The following is a 15,789-nucleotide window of genomic DNA, read 5'->3' on the forward strand; positions in this document are numbered from 1 at the left end:
GGAAGGTCCTTGAGAAGATTAAAAGTGTATCATAGTAAGTTCATATGATGATGGAGCATGTGCTGGTACTGCTATTTAATAAATGCCCACATGGATTATTTCACCCAACAGGAAGGAGGATGTAGCCTAAAACCAAAACTAACAAAAAGCTGCAGTAATTTCCACTCTCAGTTATTGATGCTGAATGTGAGAAGAAATATGGTTTGAAATTAGAAAAAATGGAAAGGTTAAACGACAATGAGGAACCATCTCACACCTGTCAGAATAGCTATCATCAACAAATCAACAACCGACAAGTGCTGGTGAGGATGTGGAGAAAAAGGAACCCTCCTGCACTGCTGGTGGGAATGCAGATTGGTGCAGCCACTGTGGAGACAGTATGGAGTTTCCTCAAAAAACAAAAAATGGAACTCCCATTTGACCCAGTGATCCCACTTCTAGGAATATATCCCAAGAAACTAGAAACACCAATTAGAAAGGATATATGCACCCCTATGTTCATAGCAGCACAATTTACAATAGCTAAGATTTGGAAACAGCCTAAGTGCATCAGCAGTGAGTGGATTAAAAAGCTGTGGTACATCTACACAATGGAATACTACGCTGCTATAAAAAAAAGAACTCTTACCATTTGCAACAGCATGGATGAACCTGGAGAGCATTATGCTAAGCGAAATAAGCCAGTGGGAGAAAGATAGCTATCACATGATCTCACTCATTTGTGGAATATATATTATAAACTAATGAACAAAAATAGATACAGAGACAGAGAAGTGTCTAACAGACTGTCAAACTTCAGTTGGAAAGCAGGGGGACATGAGGGTAAGAGAACAACCGAAGGACTTGTATGCATGCATATGAGCATAACCCATGGACACAGACACTAGCGGGGTGAGGGTATGTGCCAGGGGTGGGGGGTGGGGTGGCCGTGGGAAGGTCAGTGGGGGAAAAGGGAGACATATGTAATACTATATGTAATACTTTAAACAATAAAAAAAGAATAAACAGAAATGTGTACAATATAAATCAGCCCTCACTCCCCTTATACTTGTAAACTAAATCATTAGGACAAAATAATGAAAGAAAATTTACAGAAGGTCTATCCTTGAGAGATGTCTATATAATTTCCTTTCTCTTTCTTTTAAATTTGTACTCACAGTTAATATGTCTAAAATAGTGCCTCTCTGTCTTCTTAACCAGCATTGTTCCTTCATAATTCCCATACCTCCCTGACATTATAGTCTGCATTTGTTTGTCTTCATAATCTGTTTCAGACTCTAGAATATAAGATTCATGAGGTCTTACAGTAGTCACTCAATTATTTGTTGACTGACTGAATTAACAACAACAAAAAAATCTAAATAATTATAAAGGATTATTAAAGGAAGATAGATAATGTTTGAAATATATCTCTAAGTTTTAAAGTGAGGCAGCACTAGACTGAGAAAGAAAACCCAAATGAGCTCAAGTCCTACTACTAATTAGCTAAATGCTTCGGGGCAATTTCCGATGTGAAAAAGGAAGAGATTGGACTAAACAATCCCTTAATGCCTTTTCTTGCTGTCATTTTCTAATATGGGAACTTCATAATGAGAAGAAGAAAGAAGGGACAGCAGAGTTTACAGCCTACAGGTGACCCAGAAGGGGCAATATGTTTACTAAGCAGGAGAGTAAAGTGAATTTTCCTGAGTGGCTGAGCAGTAAGTATTACCTCCTACAGAGAGACAGCCTCTGCATATCAGAATCCCCAGTCAGGCCAGACTACAATCTGAAATGTTAGCACTGGCACCTCAACCATATTCTCACTATGTCCTAGATCTCTGCTGTAAGACAGCCACTTTCAAATAGAAAGCAAAACCTTCCCTTCAGAGCCCACGCTGTCACTTCTCGTCGCACCTAGCAACCAGCTAATGGGTGTTACATGGACAACCATACAGCCTGGATTTCAGTTTCCTCTAGTCTCCCATGTAGTTTATGATCAGCGTATTTTTTAATCCCTCTCAAACATCTTCATTACCTCTCTCGCACCTTCCAGAAGTCTCCAGAGCCTTTCCTTCCCAAATTAATTTTCCTATCCATGCCCAGGCTCCGCGACTGCATGCAAATGTGTTCCATTTGTTTCTAACTGGAAGGCACATGTTTTCCTGTGACTTTTCCTACTTCTTAATACCAGCTTCTTTCTTTCCTTCATCGCCTTCCTCTCTCTATGTGTACCTTCCTCCGCTGTCATGTCTCTCCTGGAACTCACCGATGAGCTGGTGAGGCTCCAGGTTCCACGGGCTGTGTGTAACCTGCTCGCCCACAGCTGCCTGGCAGAGACCTGCTCCGGCTCAGAGCAGTGTGCACTCAGGAGCCATACCTGGCAGAGGGCTTGGGCAGGCCTCAGCAGCTCCTGCCTGCTGTCAAATTAGTGCGGCCCAACTAGCGCGAGGAGAAAGCCAAAGGTTTCCTCTCACAGTGCCGTTCTGGTGTGGAGGGTACATGCTGTGTCCTAACCTTTTATTTGTCCCATCGGACATTGGAAGAGCTCATGGTAGAATTTCTTAGTGCTGCTTAAAGTTTGCTCTCAGTCAGTTTTCCTATCATTTCTAAGCTGCATCCTTAAAAAAGTCAATGCCCTTTTAAGATATTCACAAAACAGAGCCCAGAGTTCGAGAATAAAGGAGCCAAAGGGCATGAGGATTCTTCTGGCCCCCACACCTGGTTGGTCAGAAGAAACGAAAGCCCACAGAGATGTGCTTCCTGAGCCAATGGCACCCCCTGAACCAATACCCTAACTATGCCCAGGGGCACATGGAGAATGAAGCCAATGAGATGTTTGATAGCTGCTTGAGGTAACTCAGTAAACTGTTGACAAAATAAGGTTTGCGTTTATATGAAGCTGGCAGAGTTGCAGGCTGCCAGCTCACCACAGCAGAGCAACTCGGTCTGGCCAAAGGAAAATCGTGGGAACATGTGGGGGTGGGGGGGGGGAGTAAGGAGAGAGACCCAGGGAAAGTGAAGTTGGTATCTCAACTGGACCTTGGCTAAGTTCAGGGTGGGGCCAGCCTGATGTCAGGGCTGCTGACATTTTAATGGCAATTGCCAGAGTTCCTGAGAACCGCTTACTACAAAGTTCTCACCTTGGAGATTATTTTTTTTTCTTACCCAGCATGTTTTTATTATATGAAATATATAAATACACACAGCTATATGTGTTGTTTTTACACACTTGGGAATATTACTGAATTCAATGGGTTCACTACTTGGGTGCTCTATTCAAAAACTAGGCATGGTTGTGGCAAGGTAGTTCTGTTTACATTCCATAAGTAAAGGAGGCAGGGGATTTGTTTCTGAAGCTCTGCCTCCCAGAAGGGAGACTTAGCCATTGCTTGTATACACTGGTCAATTATATATTGACTAGAGGCCCAGTGCATGAGAACTCATGCACTGGAGGGGGTGTCCCTCAGCCCGGCCTGTCCCCTCTCACAGTCTGGGAACCCTCAGGGGTGGGAGGTGACACAGCAATCAGGGGAAGGCAACGCCCCATCACACCTCTGCTGCTGCCACTGCCAGCAGCACAAGCCTCAACCGGCCCTGGTTACCTGAGCCTCGGGCCAGCCCTGGGCAGCTGGGGGGCTGAGGGGACTGGGGTACTCCAGAGGCAGGCATGCAGAGCTACAGGGCCTGCCTGGGGGTGCGCCTGCTGCCCTGGTGGGGCTGGGGGAACTGGGCGTCGCCATCTTGTGGATCTGGGCACCTCCATGTTTGAGGGCGGGGCAGTCAATTAGCATATTTGCTCCTTATTGGCAGTGGGCATATTTGCTCCTTATTGGCAGTGGGCGCTGCCATCTTATTCCCTCTTTATTAGATAGGATTTCTTCTTCGGCTACACTTATCAGTGGGTTCCTGTTTACAGCTGGTCTACAAAATACTGTACTACATTTTAACATTTGACAAGAATAGCATTTAGTACAAATGGCCCAGACCTTGAGACCTTTGTCCCATCCAACAGGAATATACAACTCTCTTCTGCAGCTTGGTTTTTTTCACTAAGCAATGTAGAGGTAGAGGCTATCTTTCCATAAAGGAGATCCCTCTAGATCAGTGGTTCTCAACCTTCCTAATGCTGCGACCCTTTAATACAGTTCCTCATGTTGTGGTGACCCCAACCATAAAATTATTTTCGTTGCTACTTCATAACTGTAATTTTGCTGCTGTAAACCATATGTAATTATATATGTGTTTTCTGATGGTCTTAGGTGACACCTGTGAAAGGATCGTTTGACCCCCAAAGGGGTAGTGACCCACAGGTTGAGAACCGCTGCTCTAGATCTATTATACTCTTTTTAATTGCTGCATAGTATTTCAGTGTTTTGAATAATGATAATTAACACATATATCTACTATTTAAAATATTTTTATTGATTTTTAGACAGAGGGGAAGGGAGAAGGAGAGAAAGAGTGAGAAACATCAATGGAGAGTGAAACATCGATCAGCTGCCTCCTGTACACGCCTTACAGGGTATCAGGCCCCCACCCTGGGCATGTGTCCTGACCAGGAATTTAACCAGGAACCTTTCAGTGCATGAGATGATGCCCAACCACCTGAGTCACACTGGCCAGGGCTACTTACTTTTTTATACTAGTTTTTTAAATAACAAAAATAATGCATGTCCTCATTAAACAAAAACAATTTAAGTAAAGGAATAAAATAAAAGTGAGACAATCTTCCTTTCCTTCAACCTTTTCCCACTCCCCAGAGATATTTATGCCAAGACTTTATCTTTTCAATTAACCAAGTCTTCACTTTATGGCTTTAGATAGAACATGTTGCCATCTATTTGGTATTTCACAACTTGAGAGCATCTACTGGTGTCCTGTCATAAAAAATGAGGAACAATTAATCTTCCTTTGCCATCATTCTCATGCTCCATGCACTCCTCATTTCAATGTTATTATATTTACATTTTCAGTGGTTAAAATATTTATATTTTCATATGAGACTATAATTATTCTCATACTTCATGCATGGGTAAAACTCATAACACAAAAAAATCAACATTTTCATTATTATGATTTTGTAATTCAAGTTAAATTTATTTTCTTTCTCTTCCCCCAAAATTGTAATGAGTAAGAAATTTGTGGACTTCACCATGGACATATTGTGTTCTTCAACAGTCTTTTACAGTTGATGGCCTGTGCCTGAAGCAACTTTTATATTTGGGAATTGTAAAGCAGCAATTCTCTAAATTGTTCTTCTATATAAAAATAAATCTTCCTTTCTCTCTCTCTCTCTCTCTCTCTCTCTCTCTCTCTCTTTCTCTCTCTCTCTCTCTCTCTCTCTCTCTCATCTTGATTATCACTAATAGCTCATAGAATTATTTTCATTCAATATTTACAATCCATTTTCTGGTTCCAGTAAAGGGGAAGTGACTTGTCTTGTACTAACCCTTCCAGAGATAACAACTATAAACAATGTGAAAAAATGATAATAACTTTTTGAAATCTCTGATGGCAGAAATTAGAAAGATGAGAATCACACTAAGACTGAATCTTGCTTTTTTCCAGATAGCATCCCCCATCCACCAGGCATTGCACAGGTAGAATTCAGAGAGCCACAGTCCTTCTGGTCTGAGGAATCAGATGTTCCTCTCATTCTCCCTCAGTTTTGTGCAATTCTGATAGTCTTATCTCCTCATTTGCAAATTGTGGACAACCATACTACCTACTTAATTATAGAGTTTTGAAAGTTAATAAACTAATTGTGTTCATACCTGTAAGGTTGGCAGAGCTTGGCACGTGCTATGCATCCACTGGTTGAAGAGCAGTGGCTATGACTAGAATTCTCAGCAAGGACAATTCCTGAGTAGACTGTAAAAGCCCCTAAGAGTCCACAAAGCACAATCATGAAGCAATGTTTTCAACACTCTCATTTACAGATGAAGTAGCTGAGGTGAAGAGGGTAAAGTTACTTAGCCAGGGGTCACAAAGCTAATTGCTAACAAGCTACAAATGAAACCAGCTCTACTTTATGTCAATAATTTTCTTCCACATTTTATTTCTTTATCCCAATACAATTATTTCTTTCCTATTACATTTTTAGAAAAACATGTTTTATATACATACACCATATGCAGAATGCCCATAATATTTTAGTTGTTAATCCCATATGTTAAAATAAAGGAATCCAATTTGACAAGAATTCCAATAAGCAAGAAAAGTCCAGGGAGCTATTACAACAGACACACTCTAAACCCACCTGCCTCCTCATGCCTGTCAGGTCATTTATCATCACTTATTCTATATACTAAACTCTGGAACCTGTATCATTTTTCTGAAATGGTCAGGCATAACTCAGGAACAGAATTCTAAAACCCTCTCTCCATCTTCATGCATCTAAACTGAGAGACAAGGCATCCCAAATACTTAGTGAAAGGGCTAGACCCAAAGACCAGGCAGTTTTACAGGTACATTTTTATCAAGCCACTAGAGGCCTGGTGTACGGGATTCGTGCACTGGTGGGGTGTGTGGCCTGCGGGGTTTGGCCCGCTGTGGGAGCGCCACTCATCCTGGTCAGCCGAGCGGCGCTCCCACTGTGGGAGCACACTGACCACCAGAGAGCAGCTCCTGTGTTGAGCATCTGCCCCCTGGTGTTGAGTGCACGTCATACTGACTGGTTGACTGGTCATTCTGGTCATTCTGCCATTCAGTCACTGGGCTTTTATTATATAGGATAAGAGAATAAATGATCTCTCTTGTGTTAAAAATAACTATTGCAGAATGTATAAAAATAAAAGATTAAACAAAAATGAATTAAAAGATAGCAAAATAAGAAAAGATGTAACTAATTTTGTGTAAATTTAATCATTACTTATATTCTTAGCTCTTATTATATATAATATACATATTCTTAGTTCATATACATATATATATACATATATATATACACACACACACACAGGGTGGGGCAAAAGTAGGTTTATAGTTGTAACTATGCGAAACAGAGTTTATCTTTGTATTATTATTTATTAATATTGTATTATTTTTCCATACAAACAACTGTGAATCTAGTTTTTCACTATATATTATTTTTATGTCCTTCAAAAATATTTTGTATTTTCTTTATAGGCAACCTACACAAATTTTAAGATTTATTCTGATTAAATATGCATTATTGTTGCTATTTTTAAATATAACTAAATAATTAAAATCCTAAAGACAAATATTACTAAATATAATTCCCCATAGTAAAAGTAAAATTTATATTTCAAAATCAGAAAATCTATTAGCACCATATTGAGACAGTAAAATGGGAAAAATCACATAATTTCAATAGATGCAAGATTAAAAAAAGTATTTGATGTAATATTAAGAGTTGTTCATGATAAAACTCTAAGCAAACTAAGAATGGAAAATAAATTCTTAAACCTGACAAAAGCTATCAACATCTTTTATTAGATAGTATGATCATAGTGAAACTTCAAAATATTTTCATTCAAGTTAGAAAATAATTAGAGATGTTTTTATTCTCATTTAAATCAGTATTACACCAGTGGTCTTGGCCAATGCTGTGAGTCAATATTAAGGAAGAGAAAAGCGTAAGGCTTAAAAAAGAACAAAAGTGTCAATATTTGCAAGTTTATGATTACTGCTATAACAAATCCAAAGAACCTAGGTGAACAACTGACATTAATAGCAATTAACAAGATTCTTGGATGCAGAAACCAAGTATATTCTTATATACCAATCCTAACCAAATATAATCAATTACATATATTTGACAATACCAAGTATCAAAAACCACAATAGTAAACAAAAACTCTACATTACAGAGTGCTATACCTAATATTTTATCATTTAAAAAAGCTTAAAGACCTGTGTATTATCTGGGTTTTATATATAGGCTTCATGGATATGATAGCCAACAAATCAGGCAAAGACAGTCTGCAGGACAGGAAGATGGGAAGACAGTGGGGTAGGGAGGAAAATGCAGGGCCAACAGTTGCTTTAAAATGTTCTTTAGAAAATATAAAGCAAATGTGACAAAATGCTACAATTTAATAAGAGGGTAAAACTAAGTTTATTTTATTTATCTCTATAATTCTCTTACATTTGTAGTATTTCAAAATGCTTTACTACCCCCCAAAAAAAGAAAAAGAAAAAAAAGAAGGTAGTTCTATTAGGGAAAATATGTGTTAAATTTTAAATGGTGTCAATCTCTTAACACAGGGGGGCATATTGGAAGCTCCTGCTCAAGTGAGGGATCTTTGTCTCGCTCTGTCCAGGAAATAACAATCTCAGGCTTTGGAAACTGGCATAACGTTACAGAGGGTTCCCCACCTTGTCAGTAACCCATTTTCCAAAGCTGCTGGAGCAACCCTTAGGCAGCACACCTGCCAGAGCAGCAAGATCTGCTGTGCATCTGGGTCTCTTTCCCCTTGGGCCATAGCTTATTGCTTTTCTTTTTTCCCCAGAGAAAAACAGCAGGTCAATAGATACAATGCAGATGGAGACAAATTACTTTATTGCTTAGAAAATAAATGACTTCCACTAAATGATTTTTTTTCTTTCTTGTTTTGCATTAGTGTATTCCTCCTGTCTCCAGAACTGATCTGTGTCATTAAACACTGAAAGTTTCTGAATATTTGCAGAAGATGGAGTGCATGTCCTTTATCTCCTGTTGTGTAATAGAAATACTGCAGACAAATCCATTTTGTCTTTACGGTGATCTATCGTGGGCACAGAGCTCCTTCCACAGTCTGTCCCGTGTGACCTCTTCCACACAAAAATCTCCCCCTTCGGGTGTAAGAGAGCCTAAGCAATGTCCCCTGAGGCAGTCTAGGATGCAACATCTGGCATAAACTCAAGAGAGCTCAGAGAACATCCCCTGGATAAAACAAGTTAGACGAGCAGGATCAAAGGTACCCTTCTGAGTAACTTCATGCTGAAAATGTTCAAGGCTCAGAATGATTAAGGAGTGACCAATTGATACATTTCTGTTGCCACTCACCTTGCATTGGTTTATGAATTTGCTCAGAGCATTCTTTAAATCAGTCCAACATTGAGACCTCCGAAGCTATGGTAGAAAAAAATTCATCTCTGTCGCATTGGGGGTCCTCGCCTCTAGGTTCATGTAAATTCCCAGAGGGCTGAGGCGGGATGGGAAGTGATCTAGTTCTTAAGCATTCGCTGTTGGCCCATCATTGTTCCTTCTGCCTTTTGGGGGTCCTGCTCCTGGCATGTTGCAGTATCTTCTGGGCCCTCATGCTCTGGGCTGCCACAGAGATAACTTCACAGTGGGTTTTCTCGCTTATGACAGACCAAGCCACCCGAGGTCTATGCTGCTCTGTCATACCCCAGTACACCATGCAGCCATCCAAGTTCCTGTCAGAAACCCTAAACCCCAGTCCCAAGAAATGTGCCCTTTCCTTTCTACATTGAGCCAACTCAATACTTGATTCTCCTTTGTTCCTCATTAAGGTCTCCACTGACTAAACAAAGCAGGAGATGATAAAGAGGGATGGTTATTATGAGTGCCTCGCAAATTCCAATGTTGGTCCTGAAGCACATTGGCAGAAGAAATGGTGAGCAGCACAATTCAAATGTGGACATTTGTATGTCTCAGGGATTTCCTTAGCAAAATGGCATGGTTTAATCAGTGGTTTATAAATTGTGATCCTTAAAACCCTAGTGTTACTTGGGTTTTATATCTGCTTCCAAGGTCAAGCCATGGCCAAGTTTTATTTCATTTACATAATTTATATAAATTTTATTTGATTAAGGGAATACATTTCCTTTATCTTCCTTTGTTTAGTTGATGGGACAGATTTGTAGACAAGTCTTGATTACTTGATCTCCATGTATCCTAAATGTCAGGAGTTGTGCATTGTTAAAAACCTCTAGGCACTATAACATCTATATCACTATAGATCTGTGTAGGATTTTTAACTACTATCCTTTAAATTACCTCCAAGTTTCCATGCCAGTCTTGACTGTAGGGCATAATACTTTCAATTCTAGCATTTTCTCTTTATAGACACTGCCAAATTTATTTAACTAGAATATCATTAAAGATTCTCCAATACACATTTTTAAAGTAATGAACTGAGGTGAGATATAAAGTATGATTGTGCTCCTATTTTCACTTAAAATGCAATGAGAAGCCAAACATGAGTGGAGGAAAATATCTCTCTATATATAAAAGCCTAAACAGCTGTTAAGACTGAACAACCGGAATGACCGGTTGCTATGACGTGCACTGACCACCAGGGGACAGTTGCTCAATGCAGGAACTGCCCCTAGGTGGTCAGTGCGCTCCCACAGCCAACCTCTTGCAGTCCCTCCCCCTGGTTGGTCCTTCCCCTGGCTAAGGCTCTGGGCACCGGAGAATCTGGATCCAGGACGCCTGTAGGAGGAGAGTGACCCTAACACTGATCGAGACAGAGTAGCAACTCGGAGGGGGTGGAAGAAGCAAGGCAGCAGCCTAATTGCAAAGACATGAAGTAAGTACCACCACCATCTTACCTCTGACACCACACTATGCTGCTGGCCCTTCTGCCCCTGTCAGTCACTTCCAGCTTGGCCCCACACCTTTCCAGGCTACCAAATGCTGATTGGCTAGTGCTCTTATGGCAGTGTACCACCATTGGCCGAAGTCAGCTACCTATCATGCTTGGGGGAGGAGCCCCAAGAAAATGTTCAGCTGATGTAGGAGAGACGACCTGTCTATCTGACAGCAACTCCGCCCCGGGGAGAGTGAGGTGGCCCAAGCATGGGCAGTGAAGTAGAGCTGTATTTCCACCTTAGAGCATAGCTGGTGTTCAGGCCATTTTGGGGCGCTCTGTCTGTGGTCTTTGCTTGCCGCTACCTCAGCACATCTACACAACTATATTGGGGCCTGCTGGCTAACCTCCCACAATCCCTACCTCCCCCCCACCCCTGTGCATGAATTCATGCACTGTGACTCTAGTAAAAATATAAGGAGCTGTGAAATCACATCTGACTCCATCCATGCATCCATTAATGAAATCGTAAGAGCAGTTATTTGATGAAATCTGTTGTAATCAATGATAACCATCCTCATTTGTTGAATTTTTCATCTGATTCTTCACTTGGTTCCTGTTTTCTAGGAAACCCTATGAAGAAGAAAAAATTCCCAGCAACAATGCCAGCCAGTGTCTCTGGCTCATGTAGAACCTTTCCAGGGTCTATAGCTGCATTGAGAGCGGGAGACAGAGAGAGAGAGAACATCCTACTAGTTGAGAGCACTCCTTCTATCATTCATCATAGATGTTGGAAGTTGATTTTTATAGATTTTCAATAAACAGTGGTTAATAGATAGCCCCATTGTAAAGTCCTTCAGAAATTATCTAATAAAGGTAGTGACTCCAGGTAGCACCCAGTTAGGCCAAGTGAGGCCTCAACCCTTACAGGTTCTTGTCATGAAACAAGAAGGAATTCAAGGGTATGACAGAAAGATTTAGCAAAACACAGTAAATGTATTAAAGCAGTAGTATGCACTCGAGAAGTGAGAGTGTGTGATCTCAGAGATGGAGATGTGCCAATGGGTTCTGGGTGGAAGGTTTTATCAAATGTGGCCACGGCGGGGGAAGAAGGTTGTCCTTTGTTTCTGAGGCTGGTTGGTGACTACCTATGCAGCTTGTCCATGTCTCTCCTCTCCATTTAGTGATTTCTTGTTGGTCCTCCAATTATATAGGGAACAGGTGGTTAGTGATGGTCGTATCTGTGATGTTCCAGCCAAGACAGAGAAGAGCGGAGGAGGGGTAAGAGCATAAGGCCTAGGTTCTCTATTCTAACTTTCCTACCTCAGTAGTACAGCAAAAGTTTAGGCCATGCCAGAAAATCACTCTTCACAATTGAATATCATCCTTGTGCCCCTAGAGATGGCCTAAAGAGCTTGGGGAGAGATCTGGAAATGGAGGCATAGGGATACTGGACATTACACTTCTGGGCATCAGAATGAGAATGTCAATATGTTGTCTTTTATATTGTGCTGATAATTATATCTAATTTATAGGAATATCTGGTTTCTATGCTTCTGGAAAAAGAGTGGCTTTCTGGTCAGGGGATTCTAAGCAGACACGCCCATATAGTGACTACTGAGGGAAGAGCAGTCAATTTAGAATGTCTGCCTCAATGCCATTTTCTTTGTGCACTTAAAACACATAATGACTTGTTGGGACCAACAATAAAAAAGTGGCTATGTGGATATTTTAATACATGAGATCTCACTCCACTCCTTAAAGGAGATCAGACTCAAATTTATTTAATTGCACCCTTATATCTGCTTCAGAGGTCAAGCCATGACCAAGTTTTTTTTTTTATTTACATAATTTATATAAATTTCATTTGATGAAGGGAGTACATTTTCTCAGAACATCATGAGAAAAATGTTAGCAGAAAGGTGTTGTGTATTGTTTTTCACTATCCCATTATTCCCTATAAATTACATTGCTAGACAGTATTTAAATTGTATTTTGTGTGGAAGAGGTATTCTAAAAACTATTTTTATCGATTTTAGAGAGAGGAAGGAAGAGGGAGAGAGAAAAACATCAATTGTCTGCCTCCTGCCCCCTACCAGGGATTGAGCCAGCAAACTGGGCTTGTGCCCTGACTGGGAATCATAAAGGCAACCTTTTGGTGCATGGGACAATGCCCAACTGAGCCACACAGGCCTGGGCAAGAAGTATTTGTTTGAATAGTCCTTCTATCAATCAGGATTATATTTACCTCTATGTATGACACACCTGAGACAACACTGGCTTAAAAAATAGGGGTTTTAAATTCCTTCTAAAATTTTATTAAATGTATTGGGATGACATTGGTTATAATAGGATTATATACTTCAAGTGTACAATTCTATAATACATCATCTATACATTTATTGCATTGTGTGTTCACCACCCAAAGTCAGATCACCCCATCACCATATATATGACCCCTTTTACCCTCTTCCAGCTCCTTGCATCCCTTTTCCTTTCTGGTAACTACCATACTGTTGTTGTCTCTGTGTGTGTGAGTTTTTTTGTTTGTTTGTTTTATTTGTTAGTGTGTTGCTTTCTGCTTTATATTCCAAGGGGTTTCTATCTCTCAACTGACAAGCAGTTGAGAGGTAAGCAGTTTACACAGGTGCAGTGATACCAGGAACTCAGGTTCTCATCCTTTAGTGATAATAAGGCTAACTGCCTATGTGTTCCAGAAAGGAAGTTAAGAATAGCACAAAAGATGAAATATGTGTGATAGACATGGAATCATTTTTTTCTCAGAAAATAATAGCTCTCCTGCAATCTCCATTAAATCATTCATTCTTAGATGCTAGAACTGGGACGTAGTGCCCTCCCTAGCTGCAAGGGAGTCTGAAGAGGTGACTTTTGGGTTTTAAACTGGACACATTACTATCTCTAACAACATCAGATGATTTTTAAAATAAATACAAGTTCAAATCTATGGTAAGAAAGCACCAGTGTTTAACACAATCTTCTCCTTAAGTTACATACACTTCTTCCCAAAGTAGACAAGCCCCAAGTCTCATCCAGTTTCTTATTCCTGTTCAGAGTCTGGCTCGCTGGGTTATGTGTAACCCTCTCTGCCTGGATAGGAAGAGAGCCCTCAGAGTCTCTTGATCTTTAAAACTAAAAGGCAAGTTATCTGCTCCCAACATACCCAATGTACAATGGTAGAAAAGGAATCAGGCAATAATAATGAGTGTTCTTGGTCCGTGCGGTAACCGGTTCCCGCGAGCCTGGCCCGACTCCTGGGAAAAGGGCCCCGCGCAGAGCAGCCTGGCCGCCTGCCACCTCGGGAGCGAGCAGCCCACATGCAGGGGGATTACGGAGTGATGGGTGACGATGGCTCTATTGATTACAGCGTTCATGAGGCCTGGAATGAAGCCACTAACGTTTACTTGGAATAAAAGGAAAATTATGAGGATATTCAGTGTGCCACCTACAGCAGAAACTTTGTCAGAGTCCAACTTTTATGACACAATGGGCAAAATTCGTTTAAGACAGCAACTGGAAATGTATTCCATTTCAGGGAAGTATGACCATCAACAGCCACAAAACCAAGCTGACAGTGTGCAGCTCTCATTAGAATGAAATCTCAGAAAATAAACAACATAAGTAATTGTTAAACAGTATTGTATCAAGCTCCTCATTCCACCAAGTCATGAACAGCATCTTTAAAAAATCTTCTGTCTCCGTAGATAATTTTTCTTGTGACCTTTATCCAAAATTTTTGGTGTGTTTTCTTTTACTTTTTAAAATTGTATCTGTGAGTCATTTATTACACAAATAAAAAACGTCTCAGAAGACCTGAAAATGGGAAGAGAGATTATTCCAGAGATGGTGACTTTACTTTGTGAACACCTTTGATTTCTTCAGGATGCAATCAGCCAGGAATGAAAACCCATCTTTGGAAGCGAGAATCTGAAACTTATGCCACTTCGAGCTGAAATTTTTGCAAAATAAAAAATGAAAATCCAGTCATTGGTATAATTTCCTCTCAGATTGTATTCTGTGATAAATGTAATATGGATAAAAAATAATGAGTGTTCTTATTGGGAAAAAGATTAATGGGAAATCATTAATAGTGAAGGCTCTAGGTTGTGCTTAATGTGACAGGACTTCATTTTGTTGTTTGGGAAAATCTCTCTCATTCACTATATATCATTGTCCTGGTTCTGATCTTCAGGCAAAATAGTTCTAGTTGTTCAGACAACATCTACAATAGGAATTAGAAAAAATGCCTCTCTTGTCTTGGCTGCTGTAAATATCTTCCTGTAGGTTAAATTCAGAGGTCCAGGTTTAGCCATAAGAGATCAACATGTATAAAAGCAAGCTTGGATTTTCTTTGGTTCTATCTAAAACTTAGTAAATTTTATGTGCAGGTAAAATTTTGCCTAAACTTTATCTTTTAGCATGAAGACTCATATCTGTATCCACTGACTTGTGAACTCTGCTTATCTCCCTAGCCTTGATTTGGAGAACAGTAGTTACCTTGAGGCAATCCAAAATCAGTTCCATTCAGAAAGCAGCCTCTTTGCCTGTCAGCTTCCCTCTTAATGGAAGGTATTTGAGAGAACCTGGAGGCCATAATCTAATGTTCTGCTAAGGCCCAGTACCTCATAGCAGTGCTTATAATGGTTTATGTTTAATGCACAAGAGCAAATTTTTTTCAAGGAGATAACGCTTCATATTATGGGACTTTTGGTCAATTTATACTGCAAGCCATGGGCAGAAAGCATCTCCCTTATCAAAGCTATATTTTCTTCATATCTACTTGCAGGCTTGCTAACTCTAAATTCATCCCGCACTTGAAAAATTTTGCTAAAATGGGGAAGAAGTAACCAACATATGCCAATGATCTATATTTCCCCCTCACTATTCTTCAAGATTATATCTGGGTCAACATGTGGTCCACATCCCATATACTACAAGGGACAACTTGATCAAAGGTTTTTTCTAGTACACAGCAAGGATCACCAACTTGTAATAACTAGGTGTTCATCACCCATAGCCTACATCATTCACTAGATTCTGTAACTGTCAGAACCTTCTAACATCAAATTATTTATTAATTAAATTGGGTATAGCTGCATATAACAGAAACTTGACAACAGTGATTTAACCAAATTGCTCCTCATGAGATAAGACAGCAAAATAGCACATTGACGATGCCATAAAAAAAATTAGTCTTCTTCTATTGTTCTGCTAAGCCATAGTCAGCTAGTGGCTTTCATTCTTTTGATCAAAAGTTGGCTGTTTTTTAGAACGGAATCATAAGGGA

At 40.1% G+C, this 15,789-nt stretch overlaps 1 pseudogene; it reads left to right on the forward strand.

The window, feature by feature from the left end:
* Nucleotides 1–13,754: 13,754 nt before the first annotated feature.
* LOC102426733 lies at nucleotides 13,755–14,099 on the forward strand (annotated as a pseudogene).
* The last annotated feature ends 1,690 nt before the right edge of the window (nucleotides 14,100–15,789 follow it).

This window comes from Myotis lucifugus, unplaced genomic scaffold, assembly GCF_000147115.1.
Source record: "Myotis lucifugus unplaced genomic scaffold, Myoluc2.0 scaffold_224, whole genome shotgun sequence".
Taxonomy (NCBI): Eukaryota; Metazoa; Chordata; class Mammalia; order Chiroptera; family Vespertilionidae; genus Myotis; species Myotis lucifugus.